Source organism: Palaemon carinicauda, chromosome 35 (genome assembly GCF_036898095.1).
Source record: "Palaemon carinicauda isolate YSFRI2023 chromosome 35, ASM3689809v2, whole genome shotgun sequence".
Lineage (NCBI taxonomy): Eukaryota > Metazoa > Arthropoda > Malacostraca > Decapoda > Palaemonidae > Palaemon > Palaemon carinicauda.
In genome coordinates this window covers 66,019,240-66,042,890 of record NC_090759.1, presented here as the reverse complement: position 1 = coordinate 66,042,890, position 23,651 = coordinate 66,019,240, and the positions used below count along the sequence as shown (strand labels likewise).

General features: G+C 38.6%; 1 protein-coding gene across 1 annotated transcript in view; it reads left to right on the top strand.

The window, feature by feature from the left end:
* LOC137627820 (zinc finger protein 26-like) overlaps nucleotides 1–23,058 on the top strand; it is a 142,787-nt gene extending 119,729 nt beyond the window's left edge. The window contains exon 3 of the transcript XR_011041228.1: nucleotides 20,191–23,058. The gene's annotated coding sequence lies outside the window, so the exon portion shown is untranslated. The remainder of the gene's footprint in view (nucleotides 1–20,190) is intronic.
* Nucleotides 23,059–23,651: the final 593 nt, after the last annotated feature.

Genomic DNA, 23,651 nt, shown 5'->3' with positions numbered 1-23,651 from the left:
ACTTGGGGCCAACCAACCATAGATCTCTTTGCAACCTCGATGACCAAGAGGCTCCCAATATATTGCTCACCAATCCCAGACCCAGCAGCAATTCATATAGATGCCTTTCTCTTAGATTGGTCGCATCTAGATCTATACGCATTCCCACCGTTCAAGATTGTCAACAAGGTACTGCAGAAGTTCGCCTCTCACGAAGGGACAAGGTTGACGCTAGTTGCTCCCCTCTGGCCCGCGAGAGAATGGTTCACCGAGGTACTTCGATGGCTAGTAGACGTTCCCAGAAGTCTTCCTCTAAGGGTGGACCTTCTACGTCAGCCACACGTAAAGAAGGTACACCAAAGCCTCCACGCTCTTCGTCTGACTGCCTTCAGACTATCGAAAGACTCTCGAGAGCTAGAGGCTTTTCGAAGGAGGCAGCCAGTGCGATTGCTAGAGCAAGGAGAACATCCACCCTTAGAGTCTACCAATCGAAGTGGGAAGTCTTCCGAAACTGGTGCAAGTCAGTATCTGTATTCTCGACCAGTACCTCTGTAGTTCAAATAGCTGACTTTCTCTTATACCTGAGAAAAGAACGATCTCTTTCAGCTCCCACTATCAAGGGCTACAGAAGCATGTTGGCATCGGTCTTCCGGCATAGAGGCTTGGATCTTTCCAACAATAAAGATCTACAGGACCTCCTTAAGTCTTTTGAGACCACGAAGGAGCGTCGTTTGGTTACACCTGGTTGGAATTTAGACGTGGTACTAAGATTCCTCATGTCAGACAGGTTTGAGCCGCTACAATCAGCCTCCCTGAAAGATCTCACCTTAAAGACACTTTTCCTGGTATGCTTAGCCACAGCTAAAAGAGTCAGTGAGATTCATGCCTTCAGCAAGAACATCGGATTTTCGTCAGAAAAAGCTACATGTTCACTACAACTTGGTTTTCTAGCCAAAAATGAGCTACCTTCTCGACCTTGGCCGAAATCGTTCGATATTCCCAGCTTATCGAATATGGTAGGCAATGAACTAGAAAGAGTCTTATGCCCTGTGAGAGCTCTTAAGTTCTATTTAAAACGAACTAAACCTTTACGAGGCCTATCTGAAGCTTTATGGTGTTCAGTTAAGAAACCATCTTTGCCTATGTCAAAGAATGCTTTATCCTATTTTATCAGACTGTTAATACAAGAAGCTCATTCCCATCTGAGTGAGGAAGACCAAGCATTGCTGAAGGTAAGGACACACGAAGTTAGAGCTGTCGCAACTTCCGTGGCCTTTAAGCAAAATAGATCTCTGCGAAGTATAATGGACGCAACCTATTGGAGAAGCAAGTCAGTGTTTGCGTCTTTTTATCTAAAGGATGTCCAGTCTCTTTACGAGGACTGCTACACACTGGGACCATTCGTAGCAGCGAGTGCAGTAGTGGGTGAGGGCTCAACCACTACAATTCCCTAATTCCATACCCTTTTAATCTTTCTCTTGAAATGTTTTTATTGTTTTTTTGGGTTGTCCGGAAGGCTAAGAAGCCTTTCGCATCCTGGCTGATTTGGCGGGTGGTCAAAGTCATTTCTTGAGAGCGCCTAGATTAGGGGTTTTGATGAGGTCCTGTTGTATGGGTAGCAACCCTTGATACTTCAGATCCTAGGGGTCGATCAGCATCCTAAGAGGATCGCGAGGCTCCGTAAGGAAGACGTACTTAAAAGGCAGAGTAATTGTTCAAGTCGACTTCCTTACCAGGTACCTATTTATTTTGTTTTTGTTATTTTGATAACTTCTAAAATGAAATAAAAATTCTTAGCTCATAAAAATGTAAACATATATTGCTGGTCTCTACCCACCCCCCTGGGTGTGAATCAGCTATATAATCACCGGCTAAGTTAAATATTGAAAAATGTTATTTTGATAATAAAATAAATTTTTGAATATACTTACCCGGTGATTATAAATTAAAGGACCCTCCCTTCCTCCCCAATAGAGACGCAGTGGAACGAGGAGAAAATTGAGTCTTTGTTTACATTGAGTACTGGGTATCTGGACGACAGATGGCGCTGTTGGGCACACCCGCAACCTGTGTAGCGATCGCTGGCGAGTTTTTACCTTAGAGTTGTCTGTCGGGCAACAGAGTTGCAGCTATATAATCACCGGGTAAGTATATTCAAAAATTTATTTTATTATCAAAATAACATATTAATTCAATATCAAAGGACTTCCTAGGCATTTCTGTTAACCTGCTCTTAACTCGATATGTTTTGGTGATGATCCCCACATATCTATTGACTACTGTATTCTCCTTGAGCTTTGAAAGCCGTTTTGAAAAGACCCTTTTCTTTACTTGGTAGTGTCAGAATTAAATAATTAAATCACACAGAGTTAGGTGAGAACTTGTATCCTTCATGGGAATTAAATTTTTATTATATTATAGTGGTTGTCTCTTTCTTAATCTTCATGAAATCTATCCTTTGATGAGGTAATCAGTGCAAAGTCAGTGGATTTCTTCTGTATTAAGAATGAAGTCTTTGTGTCACAGCTTGTTTAAGAATCTTTAAAAATTACTTTCTTATATCAAAAGTTTTTTTACCCTTGTTCCTTAGGTTCCTTTGTCTCCTTAGCGTACTTCAGCAGTAAATCCCCTGAAAGACTCGTAGTTTACTTCATTTGTTTTGTCATATTGAGTTATTGAGAAGCGTAAGATAGTTAGGTGCAAGTTGAGATCACAATAAAAAAACATGTTGCTAAGCTTTCATTGCAAGAAAATGCAGCAATGTGAATATTGAGTAAGAATTTGAATACTGTAATTAATTTTACTCAAAAATAGTTCTTCAAGGGTGTTACAGTATATCCCTTCTTTTAATTCAAACTTATAACCTTGCATGATAAAACTATCATAATAATCTATATTACATTATTTGTAAAAACAAAGGCAGTTTTGAGTGCACCATAGGTTTTTATAACAGATCAAAGGTACTTGAAAAATACAATAATAGATTTGCATATTTAGTAAGTTATAGTTTAAGAATGTTTGACATTTTATCAACATTCTTAAAAAGTCAAGGGTAGCAAAAACTTGACGTTGTTTTAATTTTGTTTCTAAAGTAAAGTGAGATGAACTACCCAAGTCAGGGGTAGCAAAGACTTGATATTTTAATTTTGTTTCTAAAGTAAAATATGGTGACCCCCTGTTATTTTATTAATTAGTGTCTGTCAATACAGTAATGTGAAAATCCATTCTACCTCTTCTTCGTAATATGCAATCTTGTTGGATCAGTGCTTCATTAGGGTCTATAAGTTGATTCTTCGAGGGTTTTTATAATATAAAGAATAGGGACATCAATTGCAGCTTCAAGAAAATTGTAAGTCAGACTTTTGCAGAACAAGAAAGAGGTATAGAGTCAATAGGCTGTATGTTTAAGCTGGTTTTACTGTATTTTGGGGCAAATTCTTCTGTAATTTGCACAAAAATCTCAATACTTTTCCGGTATGGATATGTAGAAAGTTGATTATTGTATGAGTACCACCTTTTTTTCAGTCAAATGTATTATAGCTAATATATACACAGAAATATTATGATTTATTTCATGATACTGTATTATGTTTCTTTCTATCTGAATTTTCAATCATATATTTTGAGAAGTTAAATTGGAACATTAGTTATTGGTAATGCATCATGACCCTATACTTGCTTGTAGAAATTGCAGTACATTATACCATTAACAATAAAATGTATTTGGTGTGAACAGCAAAATTTCAATCAATAGGTAATAAGAAATACCATACACAAATCCATGGACGAATTATAGGTACACTATATAATTAATGCTATTATTTTGATGTTGAAAAATTCTTTTGATTTACATAACAAATATGCAAGGTAGAATTGGTTAAGAACATTTTAAACAGAAAATATTTGGTCTGTTATATTTAAGAGCTGTAAACAGTTCCAATTTTATTTGCTCTAACCTCTTGATATTGTAATGAGGCTACAGTTCTTCATTGTCATTCAGACCGATTATTTCTGATAGGAATTAAATTCAATCCAACACTGTTGAGAAGGAAAAAGATGACAGATTTAGATACATTAATTGATAAGAAGAGGTTTCTTGACCATACGCTGGAAGACTGGAGAATTGAGATGAGCAGGAGAGGAGGTATGGGACAAAGATAGGCTGGATATGAGAAGTAGTGATGATAGACAACACCTCCTGTTGTAGCACCAGTCTTCCATAGACTTGAGATGACTTAGTTTTACATACAATGAGGTTTTTCATGTCTAGCATACTTCTTGAAGACTAGTAAAACATAACCAGACATGTTACCATGATTACGTCATTCATGTCTGAACTGAATTTTCAAACTTGTAGTTGTTTCTTGGTGAAACATTTTAATGGCTCAGGATTCTCATGCATGATATATATTCAGAAGCATTAGCTTCAAAAGTGTCCCTCACCATTCAACAGAAGTTCAAGGTGGATATTATCCTTGACAGGCTTGAACCCAGATACAGTACATGCTGTCTTCTTGAGCAACAAAGGTTTTTCTTGGTCTGTCTCATTCATCTTCAACTTTGCTTGTTGCTGTAACCACCGTTACAAATCTGCTTCTTTTAGCTCTCAGGAAACATCTTCACAGCTTCCTTATCAGCTCTAGCTGCTCCTGTCATCTATGTTAACCAACAAATATCCGCTAGTAATATGGTTTCAACTTTATCATAGAAATTGGGAAAAAAAGGATAGGGCTTTCATTATCATTTTCGGCAAGGAAATAACTTTCTTCATTCCTGGTTCATATTCTTAATGCTGACTAAGGTCACCAGTATTTCTGAAGGGACATTGACACTGGTTTGGAAATCTCGTCATAGACACCTGTACTTTGCAAGTGGACATTTTAAAGACAATACAATATCAACATTGCAAATACATGAGCACAGTCACAGAATGCTTATTCACATAACACAATTATTCAGGGTTGACTTGAAGATTCCCAACACATTCAGTGGTACAAAAGATACTCAATGTTGTTGCAAAAATTTTGAAATTGTACTTTAAGGTTGATTAGATTTCAAGGATCATTGAATGCAGACTGTTGTTAAGTTCTGGATTGTGCTAGTGGCATTTGAGCACAATTGATGTTTTACGCACTGAAATAATGCTGCTGTCTTCGTTCAATTTAGCTGATTTTGATTGAATCACATTTGTTTTTAATAATGTTTATATGGAGCAAATATACAGTAGTTAGGGAAAAAATTTAATATTAAATATTTGTAAAAGCAGGGACTTTAGTACTTTTTTTCATTATATGCTGCCTAATTTAGTTTAGTGTTTATGTAAGCTGTAGATATTTTATTTAAATGGGTCTATATTTCATATGATTATAGAGTGCAAAGATTCTTGATTGGAGTGCAATGACATCTCATTATAAAAAACCAGTACAGAGTAAGATGTGTCAGGGAGCAGGAATATTTGACATCTCAAAACTGGAGATTATTTGTACTATATGGTACATATATGGGAGAATTGGTGAGGGGCAGTTGATTAGAAAGTACTGTAGTAGAAATGTATGTAGTAAGACAAAGGCCGGTAGGAAGACCCAATGAATCATGGATAAAGATTTTGGGTAAAGACCTAGGCAAGATGGAAGTTCAGGCAAAAAGTGTACAAGACAGAAGAGAGGAGACAACTTATCTCGGGTCTAACCAAGTAAAGGAAAAATGTGACGAGAAATTTTATGATGACAGTGAAAAGCTTCTTTGTAAGAAGTGATATTTGCAGGTTGGAAACTTGTTAGTTTTTAATTGATCGGACATGTTCCAGCACAAAAGTACCATACATTGTGTTTAGAGATTTAACCCTTTTAACCCCGGGGTATTTGGAAATTTCCAACCCTTAACCCCTAAGGAGTTATTTTTTTCACAGCACATTTTGCAGTATATTTTTTTTAAATTGCTCTAACAGCCTTAATTTTTGTCATAGAGAGGTCAGGTTGGTCTCATTCTCTTGGAAAATGCCTGAAGTTTCTCAAAATATCAAAAAATATGAAAATCTAATTTTTATATCATTTTTTTGCAAGGACGTACCGGTACGTCCATGGGGGTAAAGGGATGGCTTTTGTGAAACGTACCAGTACGTCCTTTGGGGGTAAAAGGGTTAATTCTGGTATTCAAGCTATTATTTTTTTTTCAGATATGTTTAGCAAGCTATGTTTCTTGGCATATATATGATATAACATTAAATGAAAGAGTAGAGAACTATTTTATGGCAAAAGTTTTTGCTTGGCTCCTATGGTAGCTATATGTACAGTATGAATATGGATATATATTATATATGCTGAAGGCAATACTCTATTTATTCATAAGTGAGGTTTCTTGATAAACTGGATAAAGTATTTAGCTGTATGTTTTATTTAGGGACAAACATATTTGTGTACTGTTTTCAGTCTGAATATGTATATGCACATTTCATATACTATATTCTTTTACTGTATGAGTTCATAGGTTGATTAGATATTATTATTATTATTATTTGTGATGATTTCTTATTAAATTTTTGATAATATCTATTAAGATTTTATTTTACCTGTAGTACCAAGTATTTAAAAAAACAGTATTCCATGGATGTGAATTATTGAACTGAATTTTATAACATACTGTAGTCTATTGTCCCAGACATTGTAGCATTCTGATGGTTTTGCATTACCATGACAAATTTACATTTTCAATATTAAACTTAGCCGGTGATCATATAAGCTGTCAGCTCTGCTGCCCGACAGAAAAACCTAAGGACAAAATACGCCAGCGATCGCTATACAGGTGGGGGTGTACATCAACTGCGCCATCTGTCGAGCAGGTACTCAAGTACTCCATGTCAACACAGAACCAATTTTCTCTCTGTCGTGCCACTGGCAAGACCTACTAAATACGCTGTTACTAACTGGATTTGTTTTCACAACTATTTGGTGAAGTACACTATTCTAGTTTTGAGCTTTCGCTATGCAGGGGTTTTATCTTCATCTCAAAACTTGAACTCGTTTTGGATAGATTTAATTATGGTGACAAAGAGAGTATGGACTCTCTTTCACTTTTAAATGGCCGACCCTTCCCTTAGACGGAAGTGTGTTTAGGTTTTTAGTAATTTTGCTTAACACGTTATAGATCTTTATATTTTATATCTCTCCGCCTTTATTAGGCCTCTTCGATTAACTTTCCATTTTTTATAAACATATAAAAATAAATTTTTATGTTTTGTTTATATGCGACCTTTCCTGATAGTAGGCGGTCCTAACTTGGAACCGAAGTTAATCAACGTTGAGCCCGTTATATCGTATTTAGCCTTTAAGGAATTTAAAACTTTTTAAATTTAATGTTTTATGAAAGAATTTCTTTGATAGTCTTCGTACTGTTTTCAAAGATGAACTAACGTTTAGTTTTTTTAGACTACGCAGTTGTTGACGTTCAGGACGTTCAACATGCGCTCTATCGTTACGATAGAGAGAGAGTGTATCACGGTTTCACTTTGCAGTAAGAGTAAATCGATTCTGACGTTTCGTTCATTCTTTCTTAACTTAAATGGTTTAAATTCTAAATTAGAGGAACTTTTTATTTGGAAAACCTTTCAGTTTTTTTCCTTTAGCCAAATAACATGTTTTTTTTGACGATATATAATTGGGCTCTTCTCTCAGGTGCGAAATCAAGAGAGAAAGAGAGAGAGAGATAGAGACGGAGGGAGAGAGAGGAGAAAAAACGTTCCGTTCAAGCGGGTAACGTTGTTCTCGTGTTACTCTCCTCCCTAGTCGCTGTACGGGGAAGAAGGTAAAACGTTTCTAGGGTTTTATTCTTGTCCCCAGGCTATGTGCGGTGAGAGTTTGTAAACGTAGTTTATTTGAACTAGTGTTTAGTCTCTTTCCCAGCCACTGAATTCTTTATCTTTATATATGTTTTCTGTTTTTGCTAGTATTAATGAGCTGCATTATACGACTGTTTTCGCAATTACTACCTTTTAATGAAGGGTAGAATTGCGTGTTTCAGGTAGAAATCAGTAAAAGTTTCGATTTCAGTGAAATAAGTGCAAAACAGAAAATCAAAGTGATAAAGTGATATGCGCAAAGTGTTACAGTGTTGCGTCCGAGGGTTCGTCTGTTCGTGCCTGTCGTTCACCTAGTCCGGGACCTCTTGCAAGCTCCCAAGCCCAGGGGAGAAGTAATGTCGAACGACTTATGGGTTCGTCAGGCCTTGATCAACGAACAGACGTTTCCCTCCGTGGTTTCGGGCGTATCTACCCAAGATCGCCCCACCCACACAAAGACGAGAGAGCCCATTTATTTCTCGTCTGCGGAAGAGGTTTCTCGTAAGAAACCATGGACCAAGGTCTCGCAGCTTATTAAGCGCAAGTCGGTCCCTTCCGCGCAAGTCCAACGGCCCAGTTGTAGCCACTGGGTCAGTTTGGACTCGCTGCAGTCTTCCGACGACTGCTCACCTCCTAAGAGAGGCAAAGCGGTACCGCAACAGGCAGTAACACCGTCTGTTGCCGCACCTGCTACTGTAGACCCTAAGTGGTCTTTGCTGCAGACCATGCAGACACAGTTAACATCTTTAATGCAGGAGTATCGTGCGGAGAAGGTTGACGCTGCACCCGTTAGCCTACAACCAACCACGGTTGTGCGTTCAGTTGACGCTGAGGCTACCTTCTCCCGCACTCCGGCTGTGAGAGTTCCACCACCCATGCGCAGTGTACCCTGCCAGCCGCACGTTGACGTTCACAGACACACGGAACCCTCCGTTGACGTTCGCGAGTTACCACAACAACAGGAGGGTGGAGTTAAGTTGCTTTGTTTTGACGCTGTGCGTCAACCTCCGCATTCTAGAGTTGTTTTGACTGCTCAGTATAGACAGTCAAAGCAGTCTCGAGTGTACACTGTATGTCCTCACGCACCTGTTGTGGTTGACAGTTCAGTTGTTGACAGTTCACAGACTGTCAAGCAGTTACATGACGTTGCCTTCTGGTCTGCTACTAATGCACCAGTGCTGTATGTCCTCACGCACCTGTTGTGGTTGACAGTTCAGTTGTTGACAGTTCACAGACTGTCAAGCAGTTACATGACGTTGCCTTCTGGTCTGCTACTAATGCACCAGTGAGAGACTCACTGAGATAACCTAGCTTTTATCGGACAAGGTTCCTGTAGATGAGAAAGTGCTGTTCTCCCTCCTGATATTCCTTTGAGGACTCTGTCTTTTGGAGAGGAGCCTTAAGCTGCTTAGCCTCCTATGGACTTTAATTAAATCATGATAATTTTTTAAGGATCTTCGTCCGGATCTTGTAACTGCTGCTCCTCGTTCGCCTAAACGTCAGAGCTTACACTAGGCCTAGCTACTTCGAAGCCGTTGTTTTTAAGCTAGTGCTCTCTCACTCTCCTAGAGAGCGTTACGTTGGCTAGGCGACTGGTTTTTGCACCAGGAGGAGTTTTAGGGATACAGCCTTTGATTTCCCTTCTTTTAAACTGGCTTATAGAGCGAGAGTCTGATAGGACACGAGAGAAGTTCTCGGCTTGGGAGTTCATGCCTCTGCCCAGATAGACTTCTCAGATAGACGCTCCAAGTTGTTTACAGGTCAACTTCTCAACTTTTGTCGAGCCTTTGAAGTTTTGCTGTTCTATTATGTCACACATAACAAGGCTTCCAGGGATGGTAAATGGTTCCGCCTCAGTCGCTAACCCCGTCTGTTGCCACACCTGCTCCCGTAGACCCTAATGGGCTTTGCTGCAAGACATGCAGTCCAAGCTTGTGTCCTTGATAGAAGACTTAAATGCGGAGAAGAACCTTCTGGCCAACAACCTTCCAACCGGTTGGTTGTGCGCCCTGTTGACGCTGAGGTATCCTACTCGCGTCTGCCAGTTGAGGTGGTTCCTCCACCGATGCGACCCAGTGTGGGTTGCCAGTCGCACGTTGACGTTAAGCGACGCTCGGAGGTGGTTGTTGACGTTCAGTGTGTCACTAGGAAGACGTTCAACAACCAGCAGAGGTGACTTGTTGTGACGCAGTGCGTCAACCTCAGCAACCCGGTAGGGTGTTGACTGCACAACCCAGACAGTCTAGACAGTTCGGGTTGACGCTGTACTTCCTCGTGCACCCATGGTTGTTGACAGTTCACAGACTGTGCAGCAGTGCCATGATTTTGCGTCCGGCTCCGTCACGCATCCACCAGTGCGACCGGATTCAGCGAGTCAGACGTTGCCCACTCCGTTGCCGTTTCCTCATCAGATTCGGATGAGGAACCCTCTGATGAGGACGTTGCTGAACAAGACGATCAACCCTCAGCCCTGCTATCCATCCAGAAGATGCTGAAGAAGGAACGCTGCCCAGTCAGGCTGTGGATGAGTCTGGTAGGGACACTGTTATCCGTGGATCAATTTGTGTCACTAGGAAGACTACACCTCCGTCCTCTTCTATACCATCTAGCTTTTCACTGGAAAAAGGACAAGACGCTAGAAGCGGTCTCGATCCCGGTTTCCGGAAAGATAAAGTCTTGTCTGACTTGGTGAAAGGACTATATCACCTTAGAGAGGGTCTTCCCCTGACTGTTCAGACTCCCAACCACGTTCTCTTCTCGGACGCATCGGACGTAGGCTGGGGTGCGACATTAGACGGTAGGGAATGCTCGGGATTATGGAACTCGAATCAAAGGACAATGCATTTCAACTGCAAGGAGCTACTGGCAGTACGTCTGGCCTGGAAAAGCTTCAAGTCTCTCCTTCAAGGCAAAGTGGTGGAGGTGAACTCGGACAACACCACGGCTTTGGCGTACATCTCCAAGCAAAGAGGGACCTACTCTCTGACATTGTACGAGATCGCAAGGGACCTCCTCACCTGGTCAAAAGGTCTAGACATTTCACTAGTTACGAGGTTCATCCAAGGCAACTTGAATGTCATGGCAGATTGTCTCAGTCGGAAGGGACAAATAATTCCAACAGAATGGACCCTCCACAAGGATGTATGCAAGAGACTTTGGGCCACCTGGGGCCAGCCAACCATAGATCTCTTCGCAACCTCGATGACCAAGAGGCTCCCAATATTTTGCTCACCAATCCCGGACCCTGCAGCAGTTCATATAGATGCCTTTCTACTAGATTGGTCACATCTAGATCTATATGCATTCCCTCCGTTCAAGATTGTCAACAAGGTACTGCAGAAGTTCGCCTCTCACGAAGGGACAAGGTTGACGCTAGTTGCTTCCCTCTGGCCCGCGGGAGAATGGCTCACCGAGTTACTTCGATGGCTAGTAGACGTTCCCAGAACACTTCCCCTAAGGGTGGACCTTCTACGTCAGCCACGCGTAAAGAAGGTACACCAAGGCCTCCACGCTCTTCGTCTGACTGCCTTCAGACTATCGAAAGACCTTCGAGAGCTAGAGGCTTTTCGAAGGAGGCACCCAGTGCGATTGCTAGAGCAAGGAGAACATCCACCCTTAGAGTCTACCAATCGAAGTGGGAAATCTTCCGGAACTGGTGCAAGTCAGTATCCGTATCCTCGACCAGTACCTCTGTAACTCAATAGCTGACTTTCTCTTATATCTGAGGAAAGAACGATCTCTTTCAGCTCCCACTATCAAGGGTTACAGAAGCATGTTGGCATCAGTCTTCCGTCACAGAGGCTTAGATCTTTCCAACAATAAAGATCTACAGGACCTCCTTAAGTCTTTTGAGACCACGAAGGAGCGTCGTTTGGTTACACCTGGTTGGAATTTAGACGTGGTACTAAGATTCCTTATGTCAGACAGGTTCGAACCGCTACAATCAGCCTCCCTGAAAGATCTCACCTTAAAGACTCTTTTCCTGATATGCTTAGCCACAGCTAAAAGAGTCAGTGAGATTCATGCCTTCAGCAAGAACATCGGATTCTCATCCGAAACGGCTACATGTTCTACAACTTGGTTTTCTAGCCAAACACGAGCTGCCTTCTCGGCCTTGACCAATATCGTTCGATATTCCAAACTTATCGTATGGTTGGAAATGAACTAGTAAGAGTCTTATGTCCTGTAAGAGCTCTTAAGTTCTATTTAAAACCTTTACGAGGCCCGTCTGAAGCTTTATGGTGTTCAGTTAAGAATCCATCTTTGCCTATGTCAAAGAATGCTTTATCCTATGTTATCAGACTGTTAATACGAGAAGCTCATTCCCATCTGAATGAGGAAGACCAAGCTTTGCTGAAGGTAAGGACACACGAAGTTAGAGCTGTCGCAACTTCCGTGGCCTTTAAACAAAATAGATCTCTGCAAAGTATAATCGACGCAACCTATTGGAAAAGCAAATCAGTGTTCGCGTCTTTTTATCTTAAGAATGTCCAGTCTCTTTACGAGAACTGCTACACTCTGGGACCATTCGTAGCAACGAGTGCAGTAGTGGGTGAGGGCTCAACCACTACAATTCCCTAATTCCATAACCTTTTTAATCTTTCTCTTGAAATGTTTTATTATTGTTTTTGGGTTGTCCGGAAGGCTAAGAAGCCTTTCGCATCCTGGTTGATTTGGCGGGTGGTCAAAGTCATTTCTTGAGAAGCGCCTAGATTAGAGGTTTTGATGAGGTCCTTTAGTATGGGTTGCAACCCTTCATACTTCAGCTCCTAGGAGTCGCTCAGCATCCTATGAGGATCGCGAGGCTCAGTAAGGAAGACGTACTTAAAAAGGCAGAGTAATTGTTCAAGTCGACTTCCTTACCAGGTACTTATTTATTTTATGTTTGTTATTTTGAATAACTGCTAAAATGAAATACAAAATACTTAGCTCATAATAATGTCAACATGTAATGCTGGTCTCTACCCACCCCCCTGGGTGTGAATCAGCTTATATGATCACCGGCTAAGTTTAATATTGAAAAATGTTATTTTTATTAATAAAATAAATTTTTGAATATACTTACCCGGTGATCATATATTAAAGGACCCTCCCTTCCTCCCCAATAGAGACCCAGTGGGCCGAGGAGAAAATTGGTTCTGTGTTGACATGGAGTACTTGAGTACCTGCTCGACAGATGGCGCAGTTGATGTACACCCCCACCTGTATAGCGATCGCTGGCGTATTTTGTCCTTAGGTTTTTCTGTCGGGCAGCAGAGCTGACAGCTTATATGATCACCGGGTAAGTATATTCAAAAATTTATTTTATTAATAAAAATAACATGTTATTGTACTACATTGCTTTCAATTTATTTTCTATATGTCTCAGGTTGTCAGGCACAGTATACATGTATCTATTTAAATTGCTGTATAAAGAGGTTATCAGCCAAAACTCATTTGTTCCTAAACAAATACAGTACAACCCATCGTTCTTTGATAGCAGTATGACTTCAGCAAGGCTGGAACAGCTGTTAGAATTTAATGAGGTTGTCATAACTACCAGAAGTTGATGGGGAACCCCTGCCCCCCTATCAGTCAGCAGGATTAGCAATTTTGACTTTAGCTGCAAACAATATTATTATTATTATTATTATTATTATTATTATTATTATTATTATTATTACCTGCTAAGCTACAACCCTAGTTGGAAAAGCAAGATGCTATAAGCCCAGGGGCTCCAACAGGGAAAATAGCTCAGTGAGGAAAGAAAACAAGAAAAAATAAAATATTTTAAGGGTAGCAACAAGATCAAAATAAATATTTCCTATATAAACTATAAAAACTCTCCTACCCTTACAAAGAGAAAAGTTTCCACTGAAAAATTACTGTGAAGTAAGAAGAATTGTTTGGTAATTTCAGTGTTGTCAGGTGTATGAGGAGAGAGGAGAATGTGTAAAGAATAGGCCAGACTATTCGGTGTGTGTGTGTAGGCAAAGGGTAAATGAACCATAGCCAGTGAGAAGGATCCAATGTAGTACTGTTTGGCCAGTCGAAAGACCCCATAACTCTCTAGTGGTAGTATCTCAATGGGTGGCTAGTGCCGTGGCCAACCTACTACCTAGAAATACAACCTGCTACCTACACACATACTCTTGCTGCCCCTCAGATTTTAACTGTGCCAATTTTTTGTTTTCTCTTTCTAGAATAAATTTATAACTGTACTGACAAGCTGCTGTGTCCCAGTAAGCATGGATAAATCTAATGAAGAGTACAAGGATGTGCAGGGATTTCCAGGTGAAGTTGCAAATGTGTGGCAGGTTTATGTAAAAACCTGCCATTAATCTAATCGTCCTGCTAACTCCAGATATCCTTTACCTCTCACTACTTGTGGGATAATTTTCCCAAGTCTTTGAGTACCATTACTCTTGGTCCTCTGGTGGCTGCTCAGCAGGTTATGTACGATAGCCAGCATAGCTCTCTCACGCGACAGATCCATATCTTCTAAGATAGTGGTTTTGGCATAATCATAGATTAAAAGGTAGAATGACTGGGGTTTAGCCCATTTTTCTTCCCCCATTTTGGGGGGGGGTGCAACAATTATGGCTGCCATGAGCTGGACCGGACATCAGATGCAGGTGAGCTTCAAAACCGAGCAACCTTTCTTTAGAGTAGGATCTGTTAAGAATTATCTCTTCCATCCTCCCAGTGAGGTGGTGGAGGATGGATAAAATATGTTTAAACCTATTTCTTTCAATAGCTACAATTATAATTGGACAATATATCCCTCATGAGGATATAGGTTCTGTGACCAAGTGCTGTTTATTCTTGGTACGGGCCTGTGGCATCCCTATGCACAAACTGGTAGGAGTTTGACAGAAGCCAGCACCTTTGTTCCTGTATAGGACCAGGTACTTTGACAATTCCTGGGGAATATGAACCAGCCTGTAATTAGGTTCATAGGGACTTCCTTGCTCTTAAAGATGAGTCTCCTAATAAAGGACAATGATTTTTATTTATAAAGGAACAAATCCCAAATCTTAGAAGTAATTTGTATTTTGTCTAACTACAGTAAACAAACCTGAGATCTTTCAAGATGTATTTCTTGCTTCAACCACCCCACAAGTCCCGGTGACTGGCAGGCGAATGGGGCAAGTCCACCACCTTCCAGTAGTTATAACTACCTGTACTTCATAAATTTTAACAACCGTTCCTGCTTCTCTGAAATCATACTCCTATTAAAGTACTCAGGTTGGTATAGTAAAGAAAAATACACATTACTTTGAAAATTTGTGAATTTTGCATTTTATTTAGGCATACAGTATGTATTCTCTGCAGTTTATGTTTTGGGTTTTTGTAAAGATGTTTGTATTTTTTACATGCCAATCTCAACTGAATGATAGTTGCCAAGTAATAAACTGAACTCAAATATATGTTTTTATTTTCCTAGTAATCAGGCAATGGTCATAGTAGTGAAATTATTAATAGTAATTTTTTTAGATTTAGATAGTAGAACTAAAATATACTGTACTGTGTCAGATTAATGTAAAACTTGTGATGTAACAGAAAATTATGCCCGGTAGGTAGAAAAAGAAAAATGATAGGTTGAAAAATATGTATATCTAAATTTTTATGTTTGACAAACCCGGCAGCCAGGCTGGCCAGAGATGCACACACACTATCTGTTGGCCAAGGATTGGAGGAGCTTAGGAATCCTTCTTTAACTTTTATACCTGGATGGGGGAGATGCTTCTTTTGCCATTAGAATATGATATCCTAAATGAAGAAGATGGTATCTCTTGAGGATATTGTTGCATGCCTGTGCACAGCCAGTAGCCAGGGGTTGGTGGCTGAGGTAGCACTGTTGCAGCTTACTCTCCACCATGATCAACAGAGGGAAGGTTACTTTATTTCTCTTCTGTCTCTGGTTTTACTGTTGTCAGAGATATTTCTCTCCCCAATAAAAAGCTGATTCTTCATTGGCCTCCCCCTGATACATTGCTGGTTATGTCCTTGGTACAGAACACTCATATTGGTGTGGGGGAGTACTGTAGATCTGAGCAGCCTGCCAAGCCTTTGTAGCTTGTGAGGAATAAGAGCTCTCAGGATTCTCTTGATGAGAAGGTACTGGATCTTGGACTAGTCTGAGTGTTCTTTTGTGGAGATTCTTGCACTTATTTTTTAGTGCAGTGAGCTGGGTGTGGGGACCATGGCTCCACCTTCAGGTAGGACCTTGGTCATTGATTGGCTCTTGGTGCCCCTTAAGGATTGAGACACTCTCTGAAGCTTCCATGGTTGGATCTTGCTAGTTTGGGCCTGGATCGAGTTGATGATTAGATCTGTGGATCTGAGGACTTATGCTTTGAGTATGTCTAATATGATCCTGCCCCATTGCACTTTCGAGCCAGTGAAGGTTCTACATACCAGAGTCCTGTGCATCATCTCCTCTTCTCATCTTCTGAGTCGGTGGCCTTGGAGACTTCTGCCATGGTCATCCCCAAAGCAGTCACAGGATTTGATCAATGGTCAGGCACTGTGATGTGCATGGCAAAGATAGAAAAGTACAGGACTCATGCAGTCTGATGGGAAGTTAGCTACCTTTTTTCACACAAAGCATCAAACCAGGGGGCCAGCTGGGCTTTGAGGTACAGGGATGCTCTAGTGTCCCAATTTTCAAAACAAGTTGGTCCAGAGATAGCACTGGCACTTAGAAACACAGGAACACTTTGGTGGGGATGTCCATGTCACTCTTGCTGAGGAGTAACATGCAGGTGGCTCTGAAGTGGTAAACTGCTTTGCAGGACTCCCTGATCCACCTCGTAGTCGTCTTCAAGGGCTTTTATGGACAAACCTTCAGGTATGGCCTTACCTACGAGATCTGTGGCGAAGAAGATCACCACGACATTCTCTAAACTCCAACCAAGACCACTTGCAATTTATTCCATTTGGAAGGATCCTGTGCATGCACAGTCCTTTTGAGGCTCCTAACCTGACCAGTTCAGGAAAAGAGGAAGTGAACAGGTAGAGGGGGACACTTGTGTTTGAGTTTCCTTTTGCCTTCTACTGCGAGTTGGGGTATGTCTGGCAGAGGGATAGTGCGGATTCTTGCTGGTGGAGAAGTCAGCTAGTGGCTGGAGACTGGTCATTGACCTCTCTTCCCTGTGCCAATTTGTATGATTTGAATGGATCTGAATGTTGCATACTTCTAAAAGCCCATTCATCAGTTCTCTCAGAAGTACCTTTGCTTCTTCCTCAATATAGCAGTGTACCAGTTCAAGACTAGTTTTTTGACTGTGCATTGCTCCCTAGGAGTTCATTTAATTGTTCACCCTGGTGGCATGGTGGATTCCACTTATAAGAGATACGGTACATCTTTCGACGATTGGTTAAGCTGGACCTCCTCACAGAGGTACTTGCTGTAAGATTGAGGTCACCTTCTCACTTTTTGTTGCAGTCTGGGGATTGGGATTTTGCTCCTAAGCAAAGGTTGAAGTATCTGGACATACTGATAGACACGGCAACAGCAAGAATCTTTCCATCAGATGATGTTTTTAAGTCTTCTGGCCATCTTTAATCGCTGGAGAAGCTTGTTCCCCAGGTGAGTTCACAGATTAGCTTCCAAAGATCCGCAATCCTATCCCTTTCCAGTGGGATAAGAGGTACTGGCCGAATTTTCATGGTGACGACGAAAAAAAAACATGCTAGGGGAATCCCTCTCAACTCCTCGCCTCCAGACATTACACTGTTCTCAAATGTATCTAAGGATGGTGGGCTATCACCAGGCCAACCTATTCGTGTTAGATGCAAAGTCGGAAGAAATGCATACAGTATGCATCAACATTTTGGAAATGCAGCAGGCATTCCAAAAACATCTGAGGAAGCCCTCTTTAATGTTGATGAGCAATAACACCACTGTAATAGCTTATGTTAACAAGCAAGGAGGAACAGCTTCCCTGCTTATTTCCAAGATGACAAAGCAAAAGCACATCTGGGGGCTAAATCATGTCTTAGAGCTGTCAGCCAGATAAATTCAGGGGAAGAGGACTGTACGATCAGATATGTGTAGAACCTACGTTTGAGTGGTCCCTACATCCTTGCCTAGTTGAAAGGCGTCTTGCCTTTTAGGGCTTACCGGAAATTGACCTGTTTGCCACATGCCTAAACAGGAAATCCTTTTGTGTTTTGTTCCCTGTTCTAGATCCATTTGCAGTGTTATAGCATGCTTTCCAACACCTATGGGATTATTTGGATGACTTTTCCTTTGCCCCGTTCAGTCTGATTGCCGGCTGGTCAACCAAGTGTTAATCCCACTAGGTCTCAGATGAACCTGGTTACTTGTAGATAGCCACAAGCTGAGTTGTATCCTGATCTGTAGCACAGATCATGGACTTACTTGTTGATCTTCTCCTAGAAGTGGTTCTTAGTTACGGCTGTGATAGGTTACTGCTCAACCTTGACCCTTGTCTTCTGATTGAAGAACATAGACCTCTCCTCTTCATGGGAGTGGTCTGTTCTTAAGAGCAGATATTCAGAGTTAACTAGCAGTATATTTTTTGGTTTAGGGCAGCCTTTTCTAATATATCGGTTCGTTTTACAAGCTCTAACATTAGGAATCCTTCTAAGTGTGCTTAATCTACTATTACTTTTCGATTATACTCTAGTTATTCATGTCTCACTCAGGATTACTCTTAGATGTAACATTTTTTAATGTGATGCGGGCTTTTTTTTCTTAAATACTACTGCAGTATTTCAGAAAAATATCTTAATGACTAATCTATGCCTCTACTACTCTGAACCAGTCCTCAGAAGCACTGTATGGTGTCCTGATGACAACATTAAAACCAAGACATCTTTGTATACTCACCATGGTGAAAATGTTACAAAAACAGATTACTTTCCTGTTTTTTTTTTATTGTGAAAGAAGCTTTATTTCATTTGATGCTTTCTAGCTTTAATTTGCTGTGCTTTCAAAAGAATATTTTTTTTAGGGTGTAGTTACAAACTTTGATACAATTAGTTGCACAAACACAGGAAGAAGAGAGGAAACTAAGATTTCCAATTGCTCCTCAATCCATATGAGAAATACTAGGACAAGGAAGATTGCGATTAATCCAAGACAGATTCTTGCATCTTCTCGTTCTATATAAAGGCTGAATAATTCCATAGATTACACATAAATTTTATCTGGTATCTTAATCACAAGTCTATGATCATACACATGTAGTCATAAATTTAAGCTTATTACCTTGGGTTAATGCTATTAAATTAGTCCCAGGGGTATCAGAGCATTTTGCTTGTTTCTGTCTTTAGTTCAGAAGGTAAAGAACAATAAAGATATGTCATTGACTTTAGATCCCTAAAGGTGTTTGTATAGTTTTGCTCTACGATTAAAAGTTCCCTAGCATTCATCCAGTGTACTTGCATCAGCAGAGGAAGGTGATTTACAGTAATTATTTTGTATAGAAATTATTTAAGCAATGGTTTGTATCTTTGAAACACATCAGTCCGTAATGTTGTTAATGGTATGAACTTTTTATAGTCGAAACTTGAATTTTTGTTGTGATGGACCATACAGAAGTCTGCATAATGTCCATCATACAGTATAGATGTATTTTTCCTGGCCTTTGCAGCTTATCAGGAGTATTGTTCCCGTCCTGTAAGTTACTGCTTAAATGATCAAGCATGATTGATTTCAGTTTGTTTTTTTAATTTTTGTGCTTCTTTGAAGAATGAATATTTGGTGAATAGGTCATACAACCCAATCCATGTACAGTATACAGAGAATGCAAGTCAACACTAACAGTCAAAAATACTTTGTGAATGTCCAAACTGTAACCAACAATAAATATCAAGTTTTATAAGCAAATCAATCAGACTTTTCAGCTAATCAAATTGATAAGCTCTTAAAGAGTTACAATTTGTTATACAAAATATGGTTATTATTTAAAAACAAACCTTATGATCCACCTTTTTAATTTGATGATAAGATTAACCTGTGAAAAGGATGCTCGTAAATTGCTGTTTGGGATTTGTCAAAAATAATCTTTACAGCAACATAGTACAGTACTTTCAATGTCAGTTAGCCAATAAAAAAAATTATTTTACGTTAAATATTACAATATGTCCCAAAAATGAATTGACAAGTTCTATTATAGCAAAATAGTCTCATAAATTTTCATGGTACTTATCTATTGCTGTACTGTAATGTCATTTTAAAGTAAATGATCATCATATACTCTGCTGCACTTTGAAAGCAGAGTTTTTATTTATTGTGCTATATGACATATGGAAAAGTTGAGGGCATCTGTAGATTGAGCAAGTGTACAAATCCAATCTTCTGTTATTCTACAATTAACTTTATTTTTATTTAGATTGCTAACCTTATTTTTTTCTCTTCACAGTTATTAAAGGTATTGATTGGTTGATCATTTGAGAGTGTCTGGGTTTTGAAGATGGATAAGAAAAGCAAAGGTCAGAGAGATGGGAAGTATAATGAGAGTGCTACTACCTTGGATGGTCCGGTAAGTCATATGCGCAATGGCAGTGCAAATATTTGTAGGCTATGTCGGAAGAGATATGACGATAAGACTTCTCTGATGACCCACATAGAAATTCACCACAAAAAAGGGGCTCACACTTGTATTGTATGCAAGGCGGAATTTTTCCTCAAAACTGCTCTTCAGAAACACATGGAGAAACACACTAACTTGGTTTATGTTTGCATTTTATGCAGTAAGACATTTAATCGAGAAGCCTCTCTTAGTCTTCATTTGGATAATCACATGATAAACAAATAGCTGTACCCAGAAGGTGACCTTTAATGAAGAGGAGAATTTTGTTTAATATGTTAAACTTTGAAAGGTAATAATTATTTGTGTTATATGAATACAGGGTAGGTATATTGGCTGTGAGAGTATTTGCTAGTTGTTGGGGAGTGATTAAAAATAATGGTATTTAGCCTTCTTTTGAATTTTGTAAGCTATAAAAGTAGCTTGTTTTTTATTGTAAAAATGAAAAAGATAAGTCCTGTACTGTATCTGTTTTTTTTTTACAGTAATCTATGAAAAAAAAAAAGTCATGAATGTTATTATGACAGGATTCAAATTGTTAGGTTTAGTCTAGATTACCTACTTTACTTAATTTTACTCAAGATTTAATGTGTATTCTTCCACTTTGTTTTTATTCATAGAATATTTGCTGTTATAATGGCATGTACACCTAAGATGTATATTTACCATTTGCTGATGAAGAGCTAGACTTTTATTTTTCTTCAAATATTTATTTATTTTTTTCACAAAACCCTAATAACTTTAAGAAGAGAGTTTTTAGTTATATTTTTGTATGTTGAGTAACAATCTTTGAGGTATAAGTTTTGTTCAGCATGTTTTCTATCTTTGTTTGCCATAGAATCAACATTTATGAATAGACTTTTAAGAAAAGAATTGAAAATATTTGTAAGGTGTTGAAGAGTCATACTGATATATTAAATAAAAGAGAAGTTACAGGGTCCCTCACGTAGAAAAGGATTAAAATTTACATGAGTTGATGAGAAGAGGAACCTAAGTAATCCCTTTGTTGGTTAATATGTATCTGTTAAAGAAAGATGATTAGACTTGTATTGAATGTGGTATATAGGAACAGAGAAATAACATTATGAATAAACAGGAGCATCTCATGTTGACCCCAAACCACTTTCATCACCAGTCAAATAGCCACAGTCGTATCTACCACTTGTTATTATGGTACGAGGCATATCTGCAACTCAAGAACCTGAAGATTATATCTTCTATGATTTTTATGTAATAAAAGTATCCCTGCAATGCATATGTTAAGTGTATACTGTTTGTATTATATACTGTACTACCATCAACAAAACAAACTCAAATTATAATCTGTGCCATACAAATTTGTTCTAAAAATTAAACCCTTAATAGTGCCCCCAAAGGTTGTCTTAATTTTTGTGTTACTTATGTTTTGAGATTTACAAATGCAGATACACAAATAATTATGTGGGACCTTCTAATATTCTGTCATGAGGTTGAAGGATAGCTCTTGGCTCGTCTCAATTTTATTGTATAATTAAACATCCTATAGTACAGAAAGTAATGATTAAATATTATTTTTGTATATTTATGATATAAAACCAAACATATACAGGTTAGCTATTCCAGTAATAATAGTCTGCTATGCATATTATAATTGGGGCCTAGTCTTAGTTAATTCTCAATTAAAACCTGTTGCAACAAAATACTTTAGACAATTAAAAGTGACTGCAAAAGCTAAGGATATCAAATTACTGTAATGAAAGTTGGTTTCTTTAATATCATATGAATTAATATAGCACAGTATATACATTAAGACTGTAGATTGCTAGAAAAATAAAACACTAGTAATGAATTAATTGTTAGCGGCTGTAAGAAGAGACAATTGAAACATCTGTCTATCAATACATGCTAACACAGGCATAATTTATACTTCATTTTGTGGACCAAAATGACTTAGAGCCATGTTGTGGTTGAAACGAGAGGGAATGGTGTGCCTGGAAAACTGGATAAACACACAAAATTATGTATGATGGCATAGTAATGACAGGTTCATATAATTGTGTATTCACTGTATATACAAAGGTCAGACTGGTGAATGTACGTAATTAGAAGGGAATGGGAAATGCTAAATTTTTGTATGTAATAAGTAAGGAATTTGTTGATTATAACTTGAGGGATTTGAAATGTCTTCCAGATGTTGGGTATAAGTGGTGTTTATATTCCAGGGCTACTAATGTATAGTAACATGTCAGGACAGTGGCATAATTAACCTCATTTAGAAGTATATTTTTTTCAGTTGTGATAGGGTACATGTTTAATTTGTATGGATGATTTTGTGTCAAAAATATTAAATTTGAAAGCATGGCATCTCTTATTGGTCAAGTGGTATTCAATGATAATTGATTTTCTACCAAACAGTATTTTCAAAAAATGTTTTACAGTAATATACAATATTTAGATTCTTGTATTTTATTTTAATCTGAAATACTTTGCCACAGAGTTAAATTCATTACTGAATTACTACAGTATTTACTTTTTCCATCTTTTGAAAATTTTATCGCCATTAACAAATATATTATTTTTTAGAACTTTTAATTGAAGTTGAAAATATCAAATTCTTTTTTTTTGTATTCCTTTTCATTGATGATTAAAAACATGTTTTGTTTCTACATCTGTAATTTTTTCAATTCCTGAAAAATAATGGGGCATTTTATTAGAATTGGCATCATGCATGCTTTGTTTTATTCAATTTATAAGCATGGCAGCCCTTTACACAATGAAATATTGATTACAAAATAGTTATTTGTATATTCAAACTTTTACCAAAGAATAGCTTGTATTTTATACTTTTAATTATGGTGTAAAGATGTAAAAAATCAAATATTCAAACGATAACTTGTTAAAACATCGTGAAGAGTAATTATATGGTGGACCAGTCAAATTAGTAGCTGCTCAACTAAACAATTTTCCCAGAGTAGATATTATCTACTGAAAATACAAATTACAGTAATTTTACAAAGTACGCAAAGAAGGTTTAAGCTGGAAATAGTGTGACTATTAGTTAGATCATGGATGTAATATGACTGCATACTGGTATGTACATATAGACAACATATGTGAGAATGATAGTTGCTTCTTTCATTCACCACAAAAGTGAGACTAATAAGTTCTTAGTTCCTTTAGAGTTGGCCTCTGGTTGTGAGAAGGTCTCATCTTTTACCAAAATACAATATGAGCATAAATTTCAAACATAACCTTTTATGGAATTTGATAACTTTGGGTCACCAAGTTCAAATGATGCAGTAATACAGCATTTT